Source organism: Dicentrarchus labrax, unplaced genomic scaffold (genome assembly GCF_905237075.1).
Source record: "Dicentrarchus labrax unplaced genomic scaffold, dlabrax2021, whole genome shotgun sequence".
Classification (NCBI taxonomy): domain Eukaryota; kingdom Metazoa; phylum Chordata; class Actinopteri; family Moronidae; genus Dicentrarchus; species Dicentrarchus labrax.
Window position 1 is genome coordinate 16,457,211 of NW_026136718.1, and position 11,406 is coordinate 16,468,616.

Consider the following 11,406-nt stretch of genomic DNA (forward strand, 5'->3'; position numbering starts at 1 on the left):
TGTCAGAGTTGTGAGAGGAAGGAGGGAGGGATTAAGGGAGGAGCGAAACTGAGACTCAAGTACAGAAAAGACAGAAACTTTCACAGTGGTGTTTCATCCAAAAAACAGACAGATTGTCTTTATCTTTAAGATGCTGTCAGTGAACTTCAGTCTGTTTGTGACTTTGTTTCTGCTCACAATAAGAGGTAGGTGAGATCATTAACATTAAAAGAGCTTCATTGATAAAAACCTTTAGATCATAAAGTTACAGAGTTATCTCTTCCTTTAGGTGTCAGCTGTGAAGAACTCACTGCAGTCAAGAAACAAGAGTCCAGTTTAGAAGACAGCACTGTTACTCTGTCCTACAAATACTCCAGAAAAGCAACTACTGAATATTTCTTCTGGTATCGACAATATCCAGGAAAACCACCACAGTTCCTCATCTCTCACTCAGGAACAGGAACATTAATGTCTAACCCAGTCTCTAGACTGTCAGTTACAGTGAGTGAGGATAAAACCCAAATGGATCTGCAGATCTCCTCTGCTGCAGTGACAGACTCTGCTCTGTACTACTGTGCTGTGAGGCCCACAGTGACAGCAAACCCACAGTCTCTGTACAAAAACACAAGCTGACACACTGACAAGCTGCTGGAAGCCTTTTTTCCACACTGTTGGACTCAACTTTTTAGCTCCACTAGAGGGCGACATTATCAAGTAGGCGGTGCACTACTTCTGCACTGTGTTCAACCATTCTGTCAATAATAACTGCTGCTGTGAAGAGAACAATTGTCACACTGAATGTTGAACATCAGCTAGTTTCTCCTGTTGATTTAAACCTTGTTGTAGAGATGGAACATTGGCTGTGGATTATTCTTGCTGCTCTTTTCTTTGGTAAGATAGAAAGCACAACATGTTTTTATTCTTTTCTAAAGATTGATGGAAACTGGAGTTCAGAGCAGAAATCTCTCAACAGTTGAGCTGTTTCTGTCCACAGAGTAACACTGTACACTCTCCTCTCAGCCTCATGAACAATGTTAGTCTAATGGCTTCATTTTCTCCACTTTTTCCAGGACTAATAGCTGGAGACACAATCTCTCCTGTAGGAGATAAAGTCAGTGGAAGAGAAGGAGAATCTGTCACACTCAAATGTCAATATCAGACTACTTCAGATTATATTCTCCTTCACTGGTACAGACATTCTGACCTTCAGGCTCCTCAGTTTATACTCTATAAAGGAGCAAGATCCTATAGTAGTGCTGAATATATTCCAGATAAACGATATGAATCTAAAACAACAAGATCATCAACTGACCTGACCATCAGAAAACTAACCCTGGCAGACACAGCTCTCTACTACTGTGCTCTAGAAACACAGTGATACAAAGTGTAGAAGAGGCTGTACAAAAACCTGAACACAGATATCTGACTACTCTTCAAAGAGGAGGGAAGTGGTATTCAAACCACAGCTTCATATCAGATGGATTCTGCTAATTCCTGTTTTATCAGAGTCACTGTGGTTACAGCTGCTAATGAAACACTGTGGGAGGATTCACATGAGCAGCAAATCCACATCAATGACAAACCAACTGGATGATGCTTCAAACACAAGACACCATGGAAACAAATTTATATATACACGTTTGTGACCTGAATTATGTATCTAAAGTCATCCCAGACTACAAACAGAAGAGTTTGGGGGCCTTAACCAGCAGAGTCACACTACCGGATGAGCTCAACAAGTTCTACGCTCGTTTCAAAGCCCTCAAATCCGGGCGACAGGGAGAGACTCTGGCCACTGAGGGAATACTGGACACACCACTGTCTGTGTCACCGGTAGAGGTGCGCTCCACTCTGAGGAGAACAAACCGACGGAAGGCAGCAGACCCAGATAACATCCCTGGGCGAGCACTCAGGGTTTGCTCATCAGAGCTGACGGAGGTGTTAACAGACATCTACAACCTGTCCCTCGCTCAGGCCGCGGTCCCCAACTGCTTCAAGTCCACCACCATTGTGCCCCTACCATAGAAAGACACTGTTACCTGTCTGAATGTCTAACGACCTGTTGCACTCACTCCAATTGTGATGAAGTGTTTTGGAAGGATAGTCATGACACACACACCCCTTATGGTTTCCATACAGACAGAATCGTTCCACAGATGCTGCTGTCAACGCTGCCACAGTGTGAGCTGTTCTGGATAAGAGTGTCAGCTCAATAAACACGTTTCAACAAATGCTACATTTATGTTTCAGAAACTGTGGAAAACTGTTCAATAGCTGTAAATCAAAGGGAAATGGGTGTAATATAGCAACTCTGTACTTTCATCTCATATCTTTAAAAATAAAACAAAGTGCACGTGTATATAGGTAGAGTCACTCAGATGGACATTTATTAAAGACAGTTGATTGGAAATAAAGTTTTCTCACGCCCCCCTGAATTTTAATACTATTGAGAAACTGATAATATTTATTTATCGGTACAAACCACTGTATGAGTTGCTGGCACCAGCATTCTGCATACAATCACCTGATTATCAAAATGGATTAATAAAATGAGCTGAGATAACGTCTGCAACAACTAAAAACAATTTCCAAGTTCAGTTTATTAACTTAATTTGTAACATTTAAACAAGACTGCTCAGTCTCTGTGATTCTCAAAACAGAGAAAAAGTGCAAATGATTCACTGGGATGTGCATTTTTATAGACTTAACACAGTAACATTCAAAACTTTTTTAAACTATAAACACTGGTCACTTGTCAGCTTCATCAGCTTATTCCTTTTCAAAAGATATATGACTTTTTAACATTTGTTTTTTTGTGCAAAATTTGCAACAATATCACTTATTTTTAACGTTTGTCTGTGAGTTGTTCTCGGAGGTCGTCTGAAATGTCAAATATACGTCTCCCGATTGTGTCACTGGAAAGAGGGACAGTATTCAGTGTCTCAGCACTTTTCTCACCTATGATTGTGACCATGTCCAATGCTGCCGGAGTATTAGCTCCTCTGCTATTGTGTGATGGTTTTTTTGCACCTTGCGATGTGGCGGTGTTTGTACGAGGCTAACGGTGCGTTTTTATTTAGGGTTATTTAGGTCAGTGCTATGGATTCAGGTCTATCTATTTTTGAATTTCATGTAAGTTATGACACAGCTGCACTTTTATTTTCTTTATTTTTGAACTTGCTGTTATTTGATGTAGATAGTTAGTTTGTATTTAGATACAACTTGTTACTATACTTACAGTCTAAAATTATCCATAGATACTATTGATAAACTCGGAGATGCTCTGTGTTAAAGATGATTCCACGTTCAGTAGTCACTCTAATTCAGGAGAATGATTCAGATCACTGCAACCTTTCTGTAACTCCTGTTATAAAAGAATCAAAATCAAAATGCTGCTACCAGTCTGTTAACCAGAAAGAAGGGTAACTGAGAGAAGAAAATACAGAACTAAGAGGAGATGGAGAGATTCAGGGAGGAGCTAAGCTTTTACTGAACTATAGAAGAGAGAGGAACTTCCATATTCAGCAGAGTTCAATACACAAACCAGAAACATTACCTTTATTCAACATGCTGTCACTGCACACAACTTTCTCTACTATTACTCTACTGTACATCATAACAGGTATGTTGTTTCTGCATGATGATGATAAAATTGAATTACAAAATTTTCTGGAATGATTCATTCCTTTTAGAGTCTTTTGCAACATGAAATAACAGAGTTATGTCTTCCTTTAGGTGTCAGCTGTGAAGAACTCACTCCAGTCAAGAAACAAGAGTCCAGTTTAGAAGACAGCACTGTTACTCTGTCCTACACATACTACAAACAAGCAACTGGTCAAGATCAATTTTACTGGTATCGACAATATCCAGGAAAACCACCAGAGTTCCTCATCTCTCACTCAGGAACAGGAACATTAATGTCTAACCCAGTCTCTAGACTGTCAGTTACAGTGAGTGAGGATAAAACCCAAATGGATCTGCAGATCTCCTCTGCTGCAGTGACAGACTCTGCTCTGTACTACTGTGCTGTGAGGCCCACAGTGACAGCAAACCCACAGTCTCTGTACAAAAACACAAGCTGACACACTGACAAGCTGCTGGAAGCCTTTTTTCCACACTGTTGGACTCAACTTTTTAGCTCCACTAGAGGGCGACATTATCAAGTAGGCGGTGCACTACTTCTGCACTGTGTTCAACCATTCTGTCAATAATAACTGCTGCTGTGAAGAGAACAATTGTCACACTGAATGTTGAACATCAGCTAGTTTCTCCTGTTGATTTAAACCTTGTTGTAGAGATGGAACATTGGCTGTGGATTATTCTTGCTGCTCTTTTCTTTGGTGAGATAGAAAGCACAACCTGTTTCCTCTTAAAACTGTTTAACATATTACTGAGCTGCATATTTAGTGATTTTGTTGCACAAAGAAAATATTTCTGCTGGCATTTGTCAGAAAGAACTGAAAGGTTCAATCTGATAACTATTCTACATGTAACTCTTTAAACCTACTGATTGTTTTCCTTTAATCGATCATCTTTATTGATTCATCTCTTCCTCTGCATGTTCTCTTCTTCCCCAGAGTGTAAAGGAGAAGACAGTGTGACCCAGCCACCAGGAGATGTCATTGCTACTGAAGGAGAGACAGTTACACTTGGATGTACATTTGAGACCAGTTACTCAGTTACTTTATTCTGGTACAAACAGGATGGAAATGATTCCCCAAAGTACATGTTGAAATGTTTCTCAGATTCTTCAGACAATGCAGCTGAGTTTAAGAAAGACCGATTTAATGCAACAATCAAGAACAAGTCAGTTCCTCTGAAGATCCAGAAGCTTCAGCTGTCTGACTCTGCTGTGTACTACTGTGCTCTGCAGCCCACAGTGACAGGAAACACCAAAACTCTGTACAAAACCTTTGGAGCAAAGACAACAGAATACTCCACAACATCCACTAGAGGTAGTCACACACTGTTAAACTTCAATAGTATGTGATGATACAGTTTCACACTGCCATACAAACCTATGAACTGGGAATCATACCCCATAGTGAAAATGTTTAGTTCAACCCGTGGATCTGAGATTTTTTATCTCATATATAAAAATAAATACAATATGAACTGCACATGTATAAAAATAGTAAAAAAAAAATTCTTTCAAGGCTTTCATAATGTTTTAGACAGAACGTCAGCCAAACAATAAAATAAAAACTTAAAATTTTCACTGATCCTTCTCAGTTTGACCTCAAATACATTTTGATTCAAGTATCTCCATTAACTGACTGCCATCACGGACTTTGATTGCTTTTGTTCTTTTATTTGTGAAAGAAGTCCCTCTGTTGATTTCTTCTGGTATGCCACAGGGTCCAATCATAGGTTCTCTCATTTTTTAAAACCTTGTCTATATGTTGTTCTTTGATCAAACAATTTCAAACACAACATAGCTTACTATTGTTTTACTAACAATATGTGATTGTAGATTCAAACATTATCCAGTATGGCAGTTGGTTGAAGTGCTCGTGTTCCAGATCTTCCTACAATTGACTCTAGATGTGAGATCTTTTTAGTTGCTCTGTAAATTCTGTCACCCAGATGAAGTTAAACTACACATAGATGTCCATTGATGTTAAACATACACACTAAACATTATGAGCTGATTTAAGTTGCATTGTTATGAAATAATGTCTCGAATTCAGGAGTATGAATCAGATCCGTGTTGTTTCAAATCATGAAAAAGTGATCCATCCTTTATATCCTCTCTGCAACCTTTTGTAACTCCTGTTATCAAAGAATCATCAAGAATGACAAAAGCCTTCCCACCTCCAGCTGGTACACAATGCTGCCTGTCTGAAGCTCTGGGCCGATAGAGAAAGCGCCCCCAGGAGGCGGGTCTATGCAGCAGTTAAGCCAATTGCTAATTTAAGATATGAATGTATGACATCAAATTTAGCCAATCAGCGTCCTTAAATCGAATCCAAGAAGGGTGATTATTTTATCGCCCCAAGCGTGCCTCTGATAAAGTAAGGACCGGGCTCTAGGGGCGCCATTTTTAGTAGACGACAATGGCGAGTGTTACTCCTCCAAGACCCAACCCTAACTCGGTGAAATCTCTCCTCCAAGACCCGTTTGAGAGGAGAACTTTGTCGGAGAAAGTTGGGGTAAAGGAGCTGGGCCCAGATCAACCTGAGCTCTCAATCAGACAGCAGGCTAGAGAGAAAGGGAAGCAGTATATGGCGGCAACTTCTCCTGTAGCCGGTACACCGGGAAGGCTTGGCTAGCTGGGTGCACTCATGCTTTTTAAAACTATGGGGACAGATCCAGCATGGACAGTTACCGGAGTGAGAGATATGAAGCACCTGTCAGAGAAGGTAAAGAAACACAAGAACACCAGGGCACATATGGATAACTCTGTAAAGCTAGCTATATTAGGAAGGGTGAACATCACTACGCAGCTGGATGACGACCACAGGATTGGTGAGGAAACATCATGAGGAGGTGGATAAAAACAGCCACATTTTATCCAGAATTAGCGACTGTGTGAAGTTTTGTGGGACTTTTGAGTTGGCCTTGCGTGGTCATGACGAGACTGACTCGGACTCCTCGGACAACCCCGGCAGTTTCCCGGGCTTGGTGGATTTTGTTGCCTCCATTGACAGTGTGCTGGAGGAGCACCTGAACACAGCTACCAGCTAAGGGCAGTCAAAGACGATACAGAACCAGCTGTTTGACTGGAAACAGTCAGTTCAGTTCAGTTTAAAATGCAAATGAAAGGTTTGTGTAATATGATGTTTATGTCTTTGTGTAATAATGGTAAGGTATCGACCGAAACAACATAGTATCGAAACTGGTATGGAGAGAATTCTGTTCCTTTATTATTCATTCAAATAGAATAGATTTGAAACCAAAAAAGAGATTTGAGAGCAAAAAAGAGTAAGTGGCAATCCAAAAACAATGTTTTTGAGATGGAAACAGAACAGGTTGCAACTGAAAAAAAAATAAGAGAGAACATATTTCTTCAACTTCAATCAAAACTAATGTTTGTAAGTGAAAACATACGACCATTTTGCTTATAAATCAGTCCTCTTTGCTTGCACGTTCTAAAGTTTTGCTTGCGAATTCAACTGCACTTGATGGGCGGGGCCTACGCTGGTGGACGAGAGAAGAGTTTCTATTGGTTGGTTTGACTGGCTACGTCTTCCGCATTACACCCACTTCTCCCTGTGCTGTGCTGCTTGGAGAAGCCTGTTGCTCTTGAAACGTTTCCCATAAGTAATGAATTGCACTATATATCGTTGGCTACAGCCTGCCGTACATTCACAACAACAACAACAACAACAACACAAGTAATGAATTATAATGCCCTGCTGCTGCAAGCACACTGATTAGCAGCAACATGGTTGTCTCTGCTAGTCACGGCCTGAGCAGAGTATCCTAATGAGTGAGTGAATTACAGCTGTTCTAATGTCAACAAACACACGTGGCGAATAATTACAATCACAGGACATGTCTTTTGGTCTGATTACAGATCAGTGGTGCTGAAATTTGTGTTTCTCTTCTATAGCCTACACATTGTACATCTCTGAGGTCAGAAGCATCATTCAGTGTCATTTAAGTCGGACCGTCTGACGCAGCTGCTCCTGTATAGACCCGTAATGCTGGCTGGTTAGAAATATGTGCATGAATTTGTTAAATTATTCGCCACGTGTGTTTGTTGACATTAGAACAGCTGTAGAGAACGGGAGCCGGGAGGAGTGGCGGCAGCCCGCTACACAGTGGAAACTGGCCCCGCGTTCAGCGGTAGTTTAGTAATCCACGGTAGTACTGTTGTGTAGGAACCGTGACGTTTTGGCACCGCCAGTACCATGCAACACTAAATGTTTAAATCACAGCCTTACGTTGTAAACGCCTCCCTGTAATTCACTCACTCATTAGGCTACTCTGCTCAGGCCGTGACTAGCACAGACAACCATGTTGCTGCTGATCAGTGTGCTAGCAGCAGCAGGGCATTATCATTCATTACTTGTGTTGTTGTTGTTGTTGTTGTTGTTGTTGTTGTGAATGTACGGCAGGCTGTAGCCAACGATATATAGTGCAATTCATTACTTATGGGAAACATTTCAAGAGCAACAGACTACCTCCAAGCAGCACAGCACAGGGAGAAGTGGGTGTAATGAGGAAGACGTAGCCAGTCAAACCAACCAATAGAAACTCTTCTCTCGTCCACCAGCGTAGGCCCCGCCCATCAAGTGCAGTTGAATTCGCAAGCAAAACTTTAGAACGTGCAAGCAAAGAGGACTGATTTATAAGCAAAATGGTCGTATGTTTTTACTTACAAACATTAGTTTTGATTGAAGTTGAAGAAATATGTTCTCTCATATTTGTTTTTCAATTGCAACCTGTTCTGTTTCCATCTCAAAAACATTGTTTTTGGATTGCCACTTACTCTTTTTTGCTCTCAAATCTCTTTTTTGCTCTCAAATCTCTTTTATGGTTTCAAATCTATTCTATTTGATTGAATAATAAAGAAACAGAATTCTCTCCATAAAACTGCGCCTGTGGATACCAGCAATCGGTTCTTTTTGTACCCAGATCAAGAGAACAATGACTGTTTCTATGGTTTCGCTTTGTATGGCGGTAAAGCTTGCAGCTTAGTCTGTGGCAGAGTTGGCTGGTCAGCATCCGAGATTTCGTGTCTGACCAATCAACACATGGCTAATTTAAATATTCAAATGAGCCATGTGCGCTCACTCGCAGTTGCTAGGTTACCACCAGGCTGTCAATCAAACTCTCAGCGACAGAGAACATAATGTGAGCTAACGTCGGTTGTTGGAGTGAAACTCTGAAAATGCTCACACTCAGATGTAGATAGGTAAAGTCTATACATCTGAAACAGAAGGTGCCAATGCCAATGGTCGGGACCAAAGGCTCGGTTCGGGTCGCGCTTGATTTTGAAATAAACAATCCGTGGTGTGGCTCATTAGAGTATCTGCCTCACTGAAACTCACACAGACTGAGCAGCAACGTTGGGCACACACACACACCCCCTCCTCTCTTTATCTGAGGATCTCTGTCACAGCACTGCAGACACACACACACACACACACACACACACACACACACACACACACACACACCTCCTCCCTCACCTGTAGTTCTACATGCTTGGGAAATGGAGCGAGATCGACAGCCCAAGAGGAAAGGTGGAGCAGAGAGGGAGAGGCTTAAAAAGCTAAAAGCACTGACCACAGATCAGCGAAGTGCTGTAACATAACTGATGTTTGTCAGTAAGGGAGCAGGTCAGACATTAAACACTAGTGGAGACAACAGACACACAACCAGAGCCTATCCAGCACAACCAGCTTCAAGAGGAGGTTAGTTCCACTTTGACTAATACAAACTGACTTAATAAAACAAATGTTTTAAGTTGTAACAAAGGATATTGCAAATTTATTTCTGTGTGTGTTTGAAGTTTCCTTGTTTAATGTAACAGAGAATAAACCTACACATCTACATCTTTATTTAATCTACTACTACACTTTTAATGTGCAGCCTGCACATTAAAAGTGTAGTAGTAAATGAAATAGAATAGAAATTTCAGTTTATGTGATTTGAGTACAGGTTATTGCAGCACAACAGAAACATTTATTTTGTAGGGGAAAGAAACAGAAAAAGCTGTGTGTGGGCGCATGTGGAGCCTTTGCTTTATTATTTTACACTCTTACATCAGTAGGCGCCAACCTAACTCACTCTTGGTGTTTTGCATTAATCTGGTGGTGGTGGCCTGGGATGGGATCAAACTCCCGGTCTGAATTATTGTCCCAGTCCGCCCCTGTATCACAATCATGCAGGCGTAGTATGATTTTTTCTTTTTTTTTTTAACACACTGGTATCGGTATCGGTACTCGGTATCGGCCGATACCCACAGCACGAGTATCGGAATCTGTGTCGGGAGGGAAAAAATGGTATTGGAACATCTCTAAATGAGATTATCACTATACTATAGCGACTTTCCTGGAGGCGTCCATCTTTTCTCCGACTCGTCGTGTTGTGTGCCAAACAAAACGCAAAAACCCGCGGTTATTCATTTTCCAACTAGTGCTTGACGTGTCTCTGTTTACTATAGCGTAACTTGTTTTTGGATGGTAAAAACTGCAGGGGACATGTCCCCTGTGTCCCCCCCCAAATTACGTCCGTGTATATACACAAAATAAAGCACAATATTCTAATGACTTTCCAAAAATTATATATGTGCATGTAATATATCTGCTTCATCTTTTGAATTTTATTTACAATTAGACAATGGTGTGCCACAGGGTTCAATCCCAGGTCCTCTCATTTTCAATTTGCTTGATGCTGCCTTTAGATAAAATTATTTTTAAACATAACATCAGTTTTCATTGTTTTACTGTCAATATGTGAACATATATTGTATTGTGTTAATTGTTGCGAAGTGTAACTGAGAGAAGAAAAAACGAGAGGGAGAGATTGAGGGAGGAGCTAAGCTGTTACTGAACTATAGAAGAGAGGAACTTCCATACTCAGTACACAAATGTTATTCAACATGCTGTCACTGCACACAACTTTCTCTACTATTATTCTACTGTATATCATAACAGGTATGTTGTTTCTGATGATGATGGAATTTAATTACAAAGATTTATTGAATGATTCATTTATTTTAGAGTCTTTCACAACATGAAATAACGGTGATCTTTTCCTTTAGGTGTCAGCTGTGAAGAACTCACTCCAGTCAAGGATGAAGAGTCCAGTTTAGAAGACAGCACTGTTACTCTGTCCTACACATATTCCAAACTAACAGCTAGTGATTATTTCTTCTGGTATCGACAATATCCAGGAAAACCACCAGAGTTCCTCATCTGACACTCTGCCTCTGGAACAGTAGGAAACGAACAAATCCCTGGACTGAAGATTAAAGTGGAGCAAAACCAAATAAACATGAACATCTCCTCTGCTGCAGTGACAGACTCTGCTGTGTACTACTGTGCTCTGCAGCCCACAGTGACAGGAAACACCAAAACTCTGTACAAAAACATTTGGAAGAATACTACACAATATCCACTAGAGGGAGTCACAGATTATTTTCACTCATTAGAAACAGTTGTAATGAAGAGCTTCAGAAATGAATGTAATGTGACATATGAGTCTCCTCCTTGTGACTGTAGAGGAGCTTTGTGGCAGAGAACAGTTTGAAGTACTTCAGTTAACAGTCTGTCTTAAAAAAACAATCACATGTGTAACGGAGTTAATGATCCCACTTGCCATCACTTGGCATAGAATGTCCTTATTTTACTATATCAGTTGTTTAAATATTGTTTATAATTAATTCTAATGAGTATCCACTGGGACTGTGTGTAACATGAGCGCCCTCTGCTGGGGCCCCTGCAGACCTGAGCGGTGCAACCCGTTTATCGT